Below are 11,418 nucleotides of genomic sequence, written 5' to 3' on the forward strand. Positions count from 1 at the left end.
TGGACCCTAGGTTAAGAAGCCCTGCTCTAGAGAACGTCTAATCAACTCTCTACATGGAGACCTTGTCTCCCTTCTTCCCCACTCCTACCTGCTGCTTAAACACCACCATTTCCTTCGGTTGTTCCTCGTTTGACATGGTTTCCATCATCCTGTTGCCTTCTTTTATACGTGATCTATTTTATTCTTGTCCCTCTGAAAATGTGGCATCGCAGAAGCTTTTGTAGGTGAGATTCTTGTTGTATTTTAAACTATGATGACTCCCCAGGAAGGGTGCCAGGTCCCAGTGCTAGCCCACCAGGATGGGTTTCCAATCACTGAACCAAGTGTTTCTTGAATACCTGCCTTGCACGCTGTCCTATGCTTGCCATTGTGAGTAAGTATTAGACACTTTACCTCAAGTGTTTTCAAGAAGCAAAGATTACAATGACATCCAATTAGAAGCAGGGATAAGGATGGGACTCTGTATAGGTGTAATGACAATCCAGTCTATTTAGACAACTAGTTTATGGGAAATAGATACAAGAGATAGCAGAGATTCCTGATGGTGAAGTATTTCGGATCCTCCTATTTGTGGATCATATTATCCTGATTGTATCAAATCCCATAACACTATCAGGCCTCCTTAATGAGATACATAGCCATTCAAAAAAGACTGAGATTGACCTTGTAATCCAAATAGGAAAAATCAATTTGGTTGCAGAATTCTATATTGTGTAGATTATGACATGAAGTTAGAAGAGTAGTGCATTGACTTAGTCCATTAGCATGTGCGATTTGGGTAGTCACTGTATCTGGACAATGACCTGGGTTGGAGTCTGAATACGATGAGATTAGACTGGATTGTATTTGGGAAACTAGACAACAATTTATTTCTGAAAAAATCCATCTTTTTAAATATAAATATTCTCCTACTAGTACTGTATAGCTGTGAATCTTATACCTTCTTGGAAGAAGAAAGTTGCAGATAATCTTTAAAGGCTATGAAGAGATGCAAAGTGGGTATAAGAAGACTACAGGATATTATAAGTGTTGACTTGTGCATAAAAGTAATGAAAATACACTGCCTAGAAAATTTACAATCAAAAGGAAGGAAACAAGAACTTATAAAGCACCTAGTATGTGCTAGGAGCATCTAGATGGCCTGGAGTCAGGAAGACTCCTCTTCCTGAGTTCAAATCTGGCCTCAGACATCTACTAGCTGTGTAGATGTATAAATGTAAAAAGTCCTGATCTTAGGGCTCTAAAATCAACAGGACAGGTACACTATGGCTGCCATGGCCAGAGGGCAGTTTTTCTGCAAGGTCTGGAGTCTGAGTGGATCAAGAGTTCAGACTCCCTCAGCATCCTGGCATTGGGAGCTAATGAAGTCAATGTAATATCAAATGGCATTAATAAAAAGACAGTGTCTAAGACAAAGAAGGGGATAGACTCAGCACCCTGGTCAGGCCCCAATCTGGAGCACTGTTTGCCTGTTGGAAGCACTTTATATATGGGACCCTGAGAAGTTAGAGCATGTCCAGAATGGACAAAAGGAGGAGGATATCTGGGAATCCTATCAAGTGAGGAACAATTAAAGGAGCTAGGGCTGCTTTCTATGGAGACTAGGAGATTGGGAGGGGGGGACACAATCACTGTCTTCAAATATCTGAAAGGTTGTACCATGGAATAGCAAAGAGCATTATTCTGTGGCTCCAGCAGGTAGAACCAGGACCAAGGGGTGAAAGTTATAGGGAAAACTTAATCCAAGTAAGAGATCTGTGTAGGAAAAACACACTCCCTGGTGGCCAGGTTTCTGTCTGGACCTGGATATAGAACAGAGAGACCGCTTCATGAAGTGTCATAAACTTGGCCCCTTTGCTACTGGGGAGTTGGGGGGTAGAGTTTTGGCTTCCTGTTTACAGAGCAAGCCATGCCCAGTAGGGGTAGATCTTGGTTCCCTCTTATACATGGATGTTCTGGTGAATGTATCTAGGAAAATCAAACCCAAAGTGTGCCTTCAATGATTCTTGTATTGAAAAATGGAAGCAGGAAGAGCTTAGGGGCCAAAAACATTTGGTTTGGCCCAACTCCAAGTTTCCCAATTCCTTACTGACATTTGCCATTCACACCTGCTCCCTCATTCAGAAGAGGAATCACACCCACTCCCTTTTTGATATTTCATCTAGTCCAGCTCTCCCTGCTCAAGGTGCAAACTACGGGGAGTCCTCCCCTCTTACCTGCGCTTAAAGTCTTTCCAGATTATGTATCTTTCATGAACTATTCAGCAGAAATGTATCAATGCATTGTTCTAGTATGACTTAACTGTGAGGGGAGTTGGGAGCGGGTGGGCTGGCACAAGCTTCCTTCTCCACCCTTCCTTGGCTGTGGCTATGAACAAGTATGGGCTTGGCAATGTGCTGGACACTATGAGCCAGACAAGAGGTACAGAAGTCAAGGCTCCTGCCCTCAGGAAACTGACAGTCTAGTTGGGCAAACACAGTTAACACACATAAAACAAGGGGAAATCTCAGATCTTTGAAGTCTTGAGGTAGGATTGCTACACTTTGGTGTTTGTAATCCTTATCTTGCCCAACTTTTGTCTTTGCTGAGTTAGTGAAAGATCAGCATGTATTAGCTGCTCCCAGCAAAGATCAACCCCAGAGATATCCATCCAGAAGTTGACCTGAACTTGAGTTTTAGAGCAGGTCATTTGGACTGGAGATTGGTTGAGTGTGGTGCTAAAATAGGGAAGTACCATTCTGTAGAAAGAGTAATGTTCTGGGAGTCCAGAGACCTGCCTTCTAGTTGCCCTTCTGCCATTGACTAAACTGTGTGGTCATGGGAAAGTCATTGAACTTCTTTGAACCTCAGTTTCCTTGTCTGTAAAATGAGAGAGTTGGATTAGAAGACCTTAAAGTTCCCTGCCAGCTGTCAACATGTGATTTCATGACTAATGATATAGTTCCTTCTAGCTCCAGAAATACTTTTCATGTCTTTATAATGCCTTCAAGTTAATTCGAAAACATTTATTTATTTGTAGCATATGTAGCTGTTAATCACTGTGATTGAGGATACAAACATTGAGGATACAAAAATGAATGATAGTTCCTACCCTCAAGGAGCTTTTATTGTAATGGGGGGAAAACACTAAGTTGACAGATAAATAAAGCTTTGAGACTTGGATCTGACCCTATTCCTCTCCTTTCTACTATTAGAGCTGGTCTTAGAAACATTCACACTATCATTGCCCTTCACTTTGAATGTGATTGACAAGGAGGTTCCAGAACTATTCTCCTCCCCCACTGTGTGCCCTAGGGCCCTTACCATTGAGGAGTCTATTTCTAATAGGAACATTGAGATCTGGGAATCATCTGCATAGAGATGAGAATTGAACCAATGGGAGCTGATGAGAGCACCAAGTGAGACAATATAGTGGGATAAGAAAAAGACCCGTAACAGAGCCTTGGGGGATATCCATGGTCAGTGGTATTGACAGGATAAAGACTGAACAAAGGAGTCTGAGATCAAGTGACCAGACAAGTAGGAGAAGAGCCAGGAAGGAACAGTGTCCCAGGCAGTGGAGAAGGAGAAAGTAGAGAGGGAGGAGAGAGTTGGGATAATAGAGGGAATGATCTTCTGGAGAAGACAAGAGGGGATGGGATCAACAATGCATGGAGAGAGGGAAGGGTAACTGAGTAATGTGAGATGAGGAATTCACCTGGCATGGAGGTACCCTGGAGGTGCCTTTGGAGCATGTCCAGATGGTCTTTAAGTTCTCTACTGTGTGGGTGGGAGTAGCCTCCTTTGATTGGCTGCTTGTGTTCTCCATTGACATAATCCTAGGAGAAGTGAGGGTCACCTCTGTGCCATATTGGGGCACTGGGGTAGGACTGTAGTGGAGGTGCATGTGGAAACTCTTCACATGTTTACAGATGACTAGCCTCCTCCTCTTGAGTCTTCTCTTTTCTAGCTTAAACATCTCTACTTTCCTTAAAAAGGTTTTTTTTTAGATTTGAAATGAATAGTCATCAACACATTTCAATATACAAAGAACAAAAAGGATTCTATAAGAAACTGTCAATTTCTATTATATACCATTTGGGTTTTTTTGTTGTTGTTGGTTTTTTTTTTTTTTTGAGTGAGGCAATTGGGGTTAAGTGACTTGCCCAGGGTCACACAGCTAGTAAGAGTTAAGTGTCTGAGGCCGGATTTGAACTCAGGTACTCCTGACTCCAGGGCTGGTGCTCTATCCACTGCACCACCTAGCTGCCCTCCCATTTGTTTTTAAAGAACTATATATGTAATGTATATAATTTATGTAAGTGGTTTATATTTTGATATGTAAATATATTTTATAAGATAATACATTTGTGATACATAACATGATGCATTATATATATTTATAAATTTAATGAAATTGTAACCTCTCTAAATTATTCAACTGCTTCTCACATTTACATGATTTTTAGATTAACCTACACTCCCTATTCCCCTATCCTGTATTGCCCGTTTGGAACACAGTCCCTCCCCATATCTCTGTCTTTTAAATATCCTTTTCTTCTTTCAAGATCCAGCTTACTTTGAAGTTTTAATTGTCTCCCCCATTTCCTGTCCCCTTCCCTCTACCACATCTCCAACAAGATTCCCACTCCTGCTATTTCTGGCAGAACATTGTTAGGGTAGCCCTTGAATCTCTGTCACTTTCTACCTTCTTTCTTATTGTGTGCATGTCATATCCTCTCTATTAAATTGTATTTAACAACCGTTAAAGGCAAGGACTGCATTGTTTTTAGTCTTTGTCTCTCCACTAACAGGCACAGTTTCTTGCACTAATATGCTCTCCATAAATGGTTGTTGAGTTAACTGAATTGAACTGACCACCCTCCTCTGAACATACTTCAGTTGGTGAATGTTTCTAGACTCTTTTTCAATATGGTGCCTAGTAGAACATTGAGTTCTCTATGAATGGTCCTTGAACTGAATTGATCACACGTTCCTTGAAGCTCTCCAATCGGTCAATGGGGCAGACTCTCTTACAAAATGGATTCCATCTAAACATCACATTTTACTCTCTTTTGCATTTTTCTGGCCTGTAAGGGGGTCCTGTCTTTGAATGGTTATATTCTACTTCTTTGTTTCCCTTGTGGGCCTGTCAGGAGAGTGGGCCACAGAAAGGCTAGGAGTAGGGGCAAGAAGTAGTTGCTGCTACTGAAGCTAAAATAATCCCTCTCCTCTTCTGGTGGTAGCTAAAAAGGGGAGAGATGGGTTGTATTATTTTGGGAATGTCAGGAAGTAGAAAGAGTGGAAGGGCATATGGCAAGAGATAGTGAGTTGACCGAGGTACCAAGAGGACCCAAGACTAGAAGGAGAGCAAGCAGTTGTAGTGAGTACATTGTGACACAAGAACAGAGAGAGCATATAGGGGCATGTGGAGGCCAGATGCTATGAAGACAACAGCTCCATGGAGTTTGCTTTGGATCCCTTGTTGCTGTGGTCATTGAAGTCTATGTGGGCATGTTCCCCCATATTTGACCCTTAGAAGGCTTTGTGCCTTGGCTGATGGGAATCAATTCAGGAATTTTACGAAACAGAATAAAAAAGGAACCCAGCTCCTGATTAGAGGAGTAGAAGATATGCAGAGAAATAGAAGCTATAAAAAGACATGTGAATGGGAGCAACTAGGTGGCCCTAGATTCAGGAGGACCTGAGTTCAAATCCGGCCTCAGACACTTGACACTTACTAGCTGTGTGATCCTGGGCAAGTTGCTTAACCCTCATTGCCCTGAAAAAAAAAAAAAGCCATGTGGAGATTGTGGAATCATAGGAAGAGATAACAACAATAAAGAAAAGGGCCAGTGATGGGAGTGATGTTGCTTGGGTCAATTATATACAGAGTGTGGTGGGACAGAAATTGTGTCGCTCAGTCTTCCACCCTCAATTACACATTCCCAGGTAGTAATCCTGTTTTTTCTTTCTCCCCTTGAACTCTTTCATGAGAGCCTGAAACCTTCCTCTTTGGAGGGGGAGAGCCTGCCAATCTTTTTGTTTTTCTTAAATCTTTTCAAACTGTATTAACTATTAACCAATACCATTTGCTAGTGACAGATACTTATTGGGATTATAGTTGGGAAGAGCCAATTGTGGCATACCTAGAGAAGTGATAGAGATAGATGCAACATTGAAGTATTTTGCCAGGTGTACTGCCTCTGGCTGGGGGCTCAAAGCTAACATAAAGATAAAGAGAATTACAAATCCTTTGATATTACTCTCCAGGGTGGTAAAGGAGTATTTATACTGAGAAGCACATCTGAATAATTACTGAGTAGTAGGGTGAGGGGCAAGTAGTAGTGGATGAATAACCCTGATCAGTACACCAGCTTCTTAGCATTGCTGCCCTAGCATGTCAGCCTGCTTTACAACTTGATAATTAGCAGATATAGGACTCACAGCCAGGATTAAAGGGGAAAGGAGGGAGAAATAGAGATAAGAGCCAGGGAATATATGTAGGTAGGCAGAGGGCAGAAGAGATAGGTTTAAAACACAGAGGGCTACCCAACAGAGTGCTGGATATCACCATCACCACCATCACCACCGCCACCATCATCATCATCATTGTTGTGAGGCAATGAGGGTTAAGTGACTTGCCCAGGGTCACACAGCTAGTAAGTGTCAAGTGTCTGAGGCCAGGTTTGAACTCAGGTCCTCCTGAATCCAGTGCTGGTACTTTATCCACTGCGCCACCTAGCTGTCCCTATTAGTATTAGTATTTGTTTTTGTAAGGTAATTGGGGTCAAGTGACTTGCTCAGGGTCACCCAGCTAGTAAGTGTTAAGTGTCTGGGGCCCGGATTTGAACTCAGGTCTTCCTGAATCCAGGGCCAGTGCTCTATCCACTGTACCACCTAGCTGCCCCAGTATTAGTATTAGTATTAGTTTTATTATTAGTATCAGTATCATGTGGTAAAAATTATTTGTTGTAAAGATTAACATTCCCATTTTTAGCTAACTCATTTGGGAGGGGCCACACCTGGCCCACCCCGAGGTTACGTATGCTACTGAACTGAGAAGGAGAACTCTCCATAGGCAGATTTGAAGGACCTCCCCTTTTGGGGGAGATTGAACCCTCCCTGAAGGGAGGCAGGCTGCTTCCAGAATGCTAGGTGTCTTCCGGAACTCGGTCTTTTTTTCGGTCTTGTGCTGGTGGCATGTTCGCTCTCTGTCTGGCGACTCCCCTTGTGGAGGCATGTTGGCTGTTCTGGCAGTGCAAGCAACTGTAGACTTTCAGGTTTGGTGAGTTAATTACAGAAAACCCTAAACTCCTTTGAACTAGCTTAATTGGATATGGTCTGAGGATTAAATAGGTTAAGTTTAGAGTTAAGAGCATTTATCTGTATTTTTATTTTCCTATTTCCTTATCTTTGATTTTTATTAGTTTCACCTTTGTTGTTTAATTAATTCCCAAGTAATAAAATCTGATCCTTTTGTGAACTAAAGCTTAGAGGCTCCTTTCTTATTGGCCTGGGAGAAATATCTAAAAAGGGGCAGTTCAGAGTAGAGGGAGAACCTAAAAGATCCCTCATATTTCCGGGACCCCAGTATTAAGGCGAGTCACCCAAATAACGCTCGGTATATCAAATTTTGGCCCTCGCAATCAGTATCAATCAGTATCAGTATTAGCATCTCATATTTGTATAGTTCTTGAAAACACTTTACATACATTATCTCATTCGAACCTAACAATAATCCTGTATAATAGATACTATTATCATTGCCATTTTGTAGATGAGGAAAACGAATCTCAGAGAGGTTAAGAGACTCATAGTTAGCAAGTACCTGAGAAGGGATTCAAACTCCTCTCTTTATGGCTTCCAATCCAGTACTCCTCCACCATGCCTCCAGAATTAGGCAACGTGAGGACTCTGAGAGTCTCTGGAAGAAGAGGTGGCCATGTGCCATACTGAAGACACACTTTTAATTCTTTTTGCCAAACTTCAAGCCAGAGTGCTAGGCTTCCTCCTGCTTACAAGGTATTACAGCATTGTAATTATTTTGTGAGGCTTGATGGTTAATCGCTTAATTTCAGATTTTGCCTTTCATGGAACCAACAAGAGCACATTAGTATGGGTCCATAGGGAGACCCCAAGTTGAGCCTTTCTTGCTGGAAAGTGTCCACTGGAAACCTGTTGCCAAAACCAGCTAAGCTCCCATACTGATAGATAAATGGGGGCCCGAGATAGGGAAGGAAGGTGGAAAGCTCTGTTCCACCTCCCTGTAGTGTAGTGGAAAAGGTGCAAACCTAGTTGGACCCAGGGAAAGTCACAATGTCTTTGCAGCCTTGGGTTCCTTGTCTATAAAATTAGGATCATAAAACTCACATAATGTGTATTTTTGTATTGTTTTGAGGAAACTGCTTTATAAGTCTTAAAACTCTATAGAGGAGGGACAGATAGGTAGTGCACTGGATAGAGCATTGGACTTGGATTCAGGAGGACTTGAGTTCAAATCCAGCCTCAGGCACTTGATACTTACTAGCTATGTGACCCTGGGCAAGTCACTTAACCCCAATTGCCTCACTTAAAAAAACAACAACAACCCAATAGAGGAAAGCTAGGTGGCACAGTGCATAAAGCACTGGCCCTGGATTCAGGAGGATTTGAGTTCAAATCTGGCCTCAGACATTTGACACTTACTAGCTGTGTGACCCTGGCCACACACAGCCCCAATTGCCTCACACAAAAAAAGAAAAAAACAAATGGAAGATAGAAACTCTATAGGAATGGGAGTTGTTATCATTGTTTGATTTTTCTGGAAGTCTCAAAGAGAAGTCAAAGTTTTGGTTTTTAATAGGAAGACATCTATTGGCAGGAAGAAAGAAGGGATCCAGTCCGTTGTGTCTATTCTTAGCTGTGGCTTTGTGTCCTGCAGTGTTTCCATGTTACTCTGGACACATGCTTCAGACATGTGCAGTTTTGGGGCAGTGTGTGATTCAATTTTTTTTTTTTGACCACTTATTCCCTATACCAGCTGAACTTGCCACTTTCTGACTGACTCATGTCAGCTGACACCTGGAAAGGAAAACACACAAACAACCAATCCAGATTTTAGACTTTCCAGAAACAGTACTATTTCTGGCTTATAGACTCTCAGGGATAGTTGGGCCCTTGAGAGCCCAAAGTCATCCATCCCTCAGCCTCCAAACCTAAACGAACTGAAATGATCTGAGTTCCAACACTTGCTAAAATTATGATTGTGGGCAAATTATCTAAGATATCTGACCACTGGTTTCCTTGCCTGTCAAATGGCATTAATAATACTACTTTATAGCATTTGATGAGCAGAGAGTACTCTTTAAATCTTAAAGCAATAAGATAGACACATAATTATAATGTGGCAAAAGCATGATATCTAGCTGAAAAACGTTTGCACCTTGGGTGGTTGTTATGAGAAAGAACTTAGCAAATCTTAAGGTATATAAATTATACATATATAATTTATTAGTATATAACATCACTAATATGTATATATATATATATACAAAGATGCATCCATATATGTTTACATACACATATGTATACATAATGAATGTTTTAAACTACAAAGCTTAAAACCCCACTAAGACTTTTGGGATACCCTGAATATGAGGCAGCATGGACTAATAGATAGGATTGGCCTTGGAGCCAGGAAATCTTGGGTTCAAGTCTATCCTCTGATACATATTGATTGTCTGACCCTGGGTAAATAATTTAACCTGTCAGAGTTAACCTGTACTAGTGGAGGAAATCTCTCACTGAGAGCTCCCTTCATCAATGAAAATAAAAGGCTGGCATCTTTCCCTACCTCTCTGCCTCTTTGTGTACACATACACATACACACAAATGCACATATATATATACACATACATATAGTTATACATTTATGTGTAGATGCAAACATGTTTACATGTATGTGTGTATAGGCGTATATAAGAGAGAGGAGAGAGAAGAGAGGAGATGGACATACACACATTTACTTGTGATTTCTTTCTTTTTTCTTTTTTGTAGGGCAATGAAGGTTAAGCGACTTGCCCAGGGTCACACAGCTAGTAAGTGTCAAGTGTCTGAGGTCAAATTTTAACTCAGGTCCTTCTGAATCCAGGGTCAGTGCTTTATTCACTGTGCCACCTAACTGGGCCCCGCCCCCGATTTCTTTGTTATAGGGAACTCCTTATGGGGAAACTCTACCAATTCTGATTGGCAATTACCCTGGAACTTAGAATGTTAGAGAGTGGCCAGGGACACTGAGAAGTTAAGAAAATTATGCAGAGTCACCTAACACCATATGGATCAAAAGTGGGATTTGAATTTAGGGCTGCCTGATTCAGAGATGCACACACACACACACATACACACACACACACACACACACACATTTACATAATGCTTTGAAGTTCTCAAAGTTCTTTCTTTAGGATCACTCTGTCAGTGTTCTATAGCTGAGGGTAATACATTTATCACAATATAGCAATAATATTAGAGGCATCTCTAAATAGTGGCTAGATAGACTGACCAAGTTTTGCTAACTCCTTTGTGACCTGGGTCACATTAGCTCGACTCATCCAGTATTTCTGGTTCTACCTAAGCTATGTCCTGCCCTGAGTGATTTTGTGGGCAACAGAGAAGTCTATTGTTGTGACCCTGACTTCAAAGAGTTTACAGATTGATTGGTGGATACATGATAAATGTATGAGGCATTAAATGGTGAATGATTTAATCATAGAACATAAATAACAGAAAAGATATAACAAAGCAACATGTCATTTGTCTGAGTGGGTGGCATGGAGCAAGGCTTCCCAACCATTCATTCATGGATGGGTCTGTGGCAAAATTTCTGTTGGCATGTAAAAGATCCTTTTCTAAAAAAAAAACCCCAAAAACCTATAAGTAATAAAGAAATCTGTCTTCTCCTTTTATCCTGCATTCTATTCTTCCCTTCTCTTCCCTCAACCTCCTTTTCCATGGTTATCAGCTGCTCCTTCTGGAGCCTCAGGGAACTACATTGTAGAAGCTGTGGTCATTCAGGGCACAGGGGTCCAAGCCAGGAAACGTTACAGGTCTCTATTTAGGCTGAGAAACACTGAGCTAGACACCGATTACTGTGCTGTAGGAAACCAGAGAAACAACCACTTTAAGAACTGTCCACAAAGTAATGCAGTGGAGATGAAAAAAATGGAGTATGAGTAGCACGATTTTTACAATCTGCCTCTGTGTGACCTTGGGGAAATTATCCCCCCTCTCTGGACCTCAGTTTCCTCACCTATAAAATGAGGGATGATAGACTAATAGACCTTGAGCTAGGAAAGGCAGTATAGACCATCAAGTCTAATCCCCTCATTTTATAGTGGGGGAGACTGAAGTGGGGGCAAGTGACATAAAAGTGGTGTCAGAGGTGGAATTTGAACCCAA

The sequence above is a fragment of the Dromiciops gliroides genome, chromosome 1, assembly GCF_019393635.1.
Source record: "Dromiciops gliroides isolate mDroGli1 chromosome 1, mDroGli1.pri, whole genome shotgun sequence".
NCBI lineage: Eukaryota > Metazoa > Chordata > Mammalia > Microbiotheria > Microbiotheriidae > Dromiciops > Dromiciops gliroides.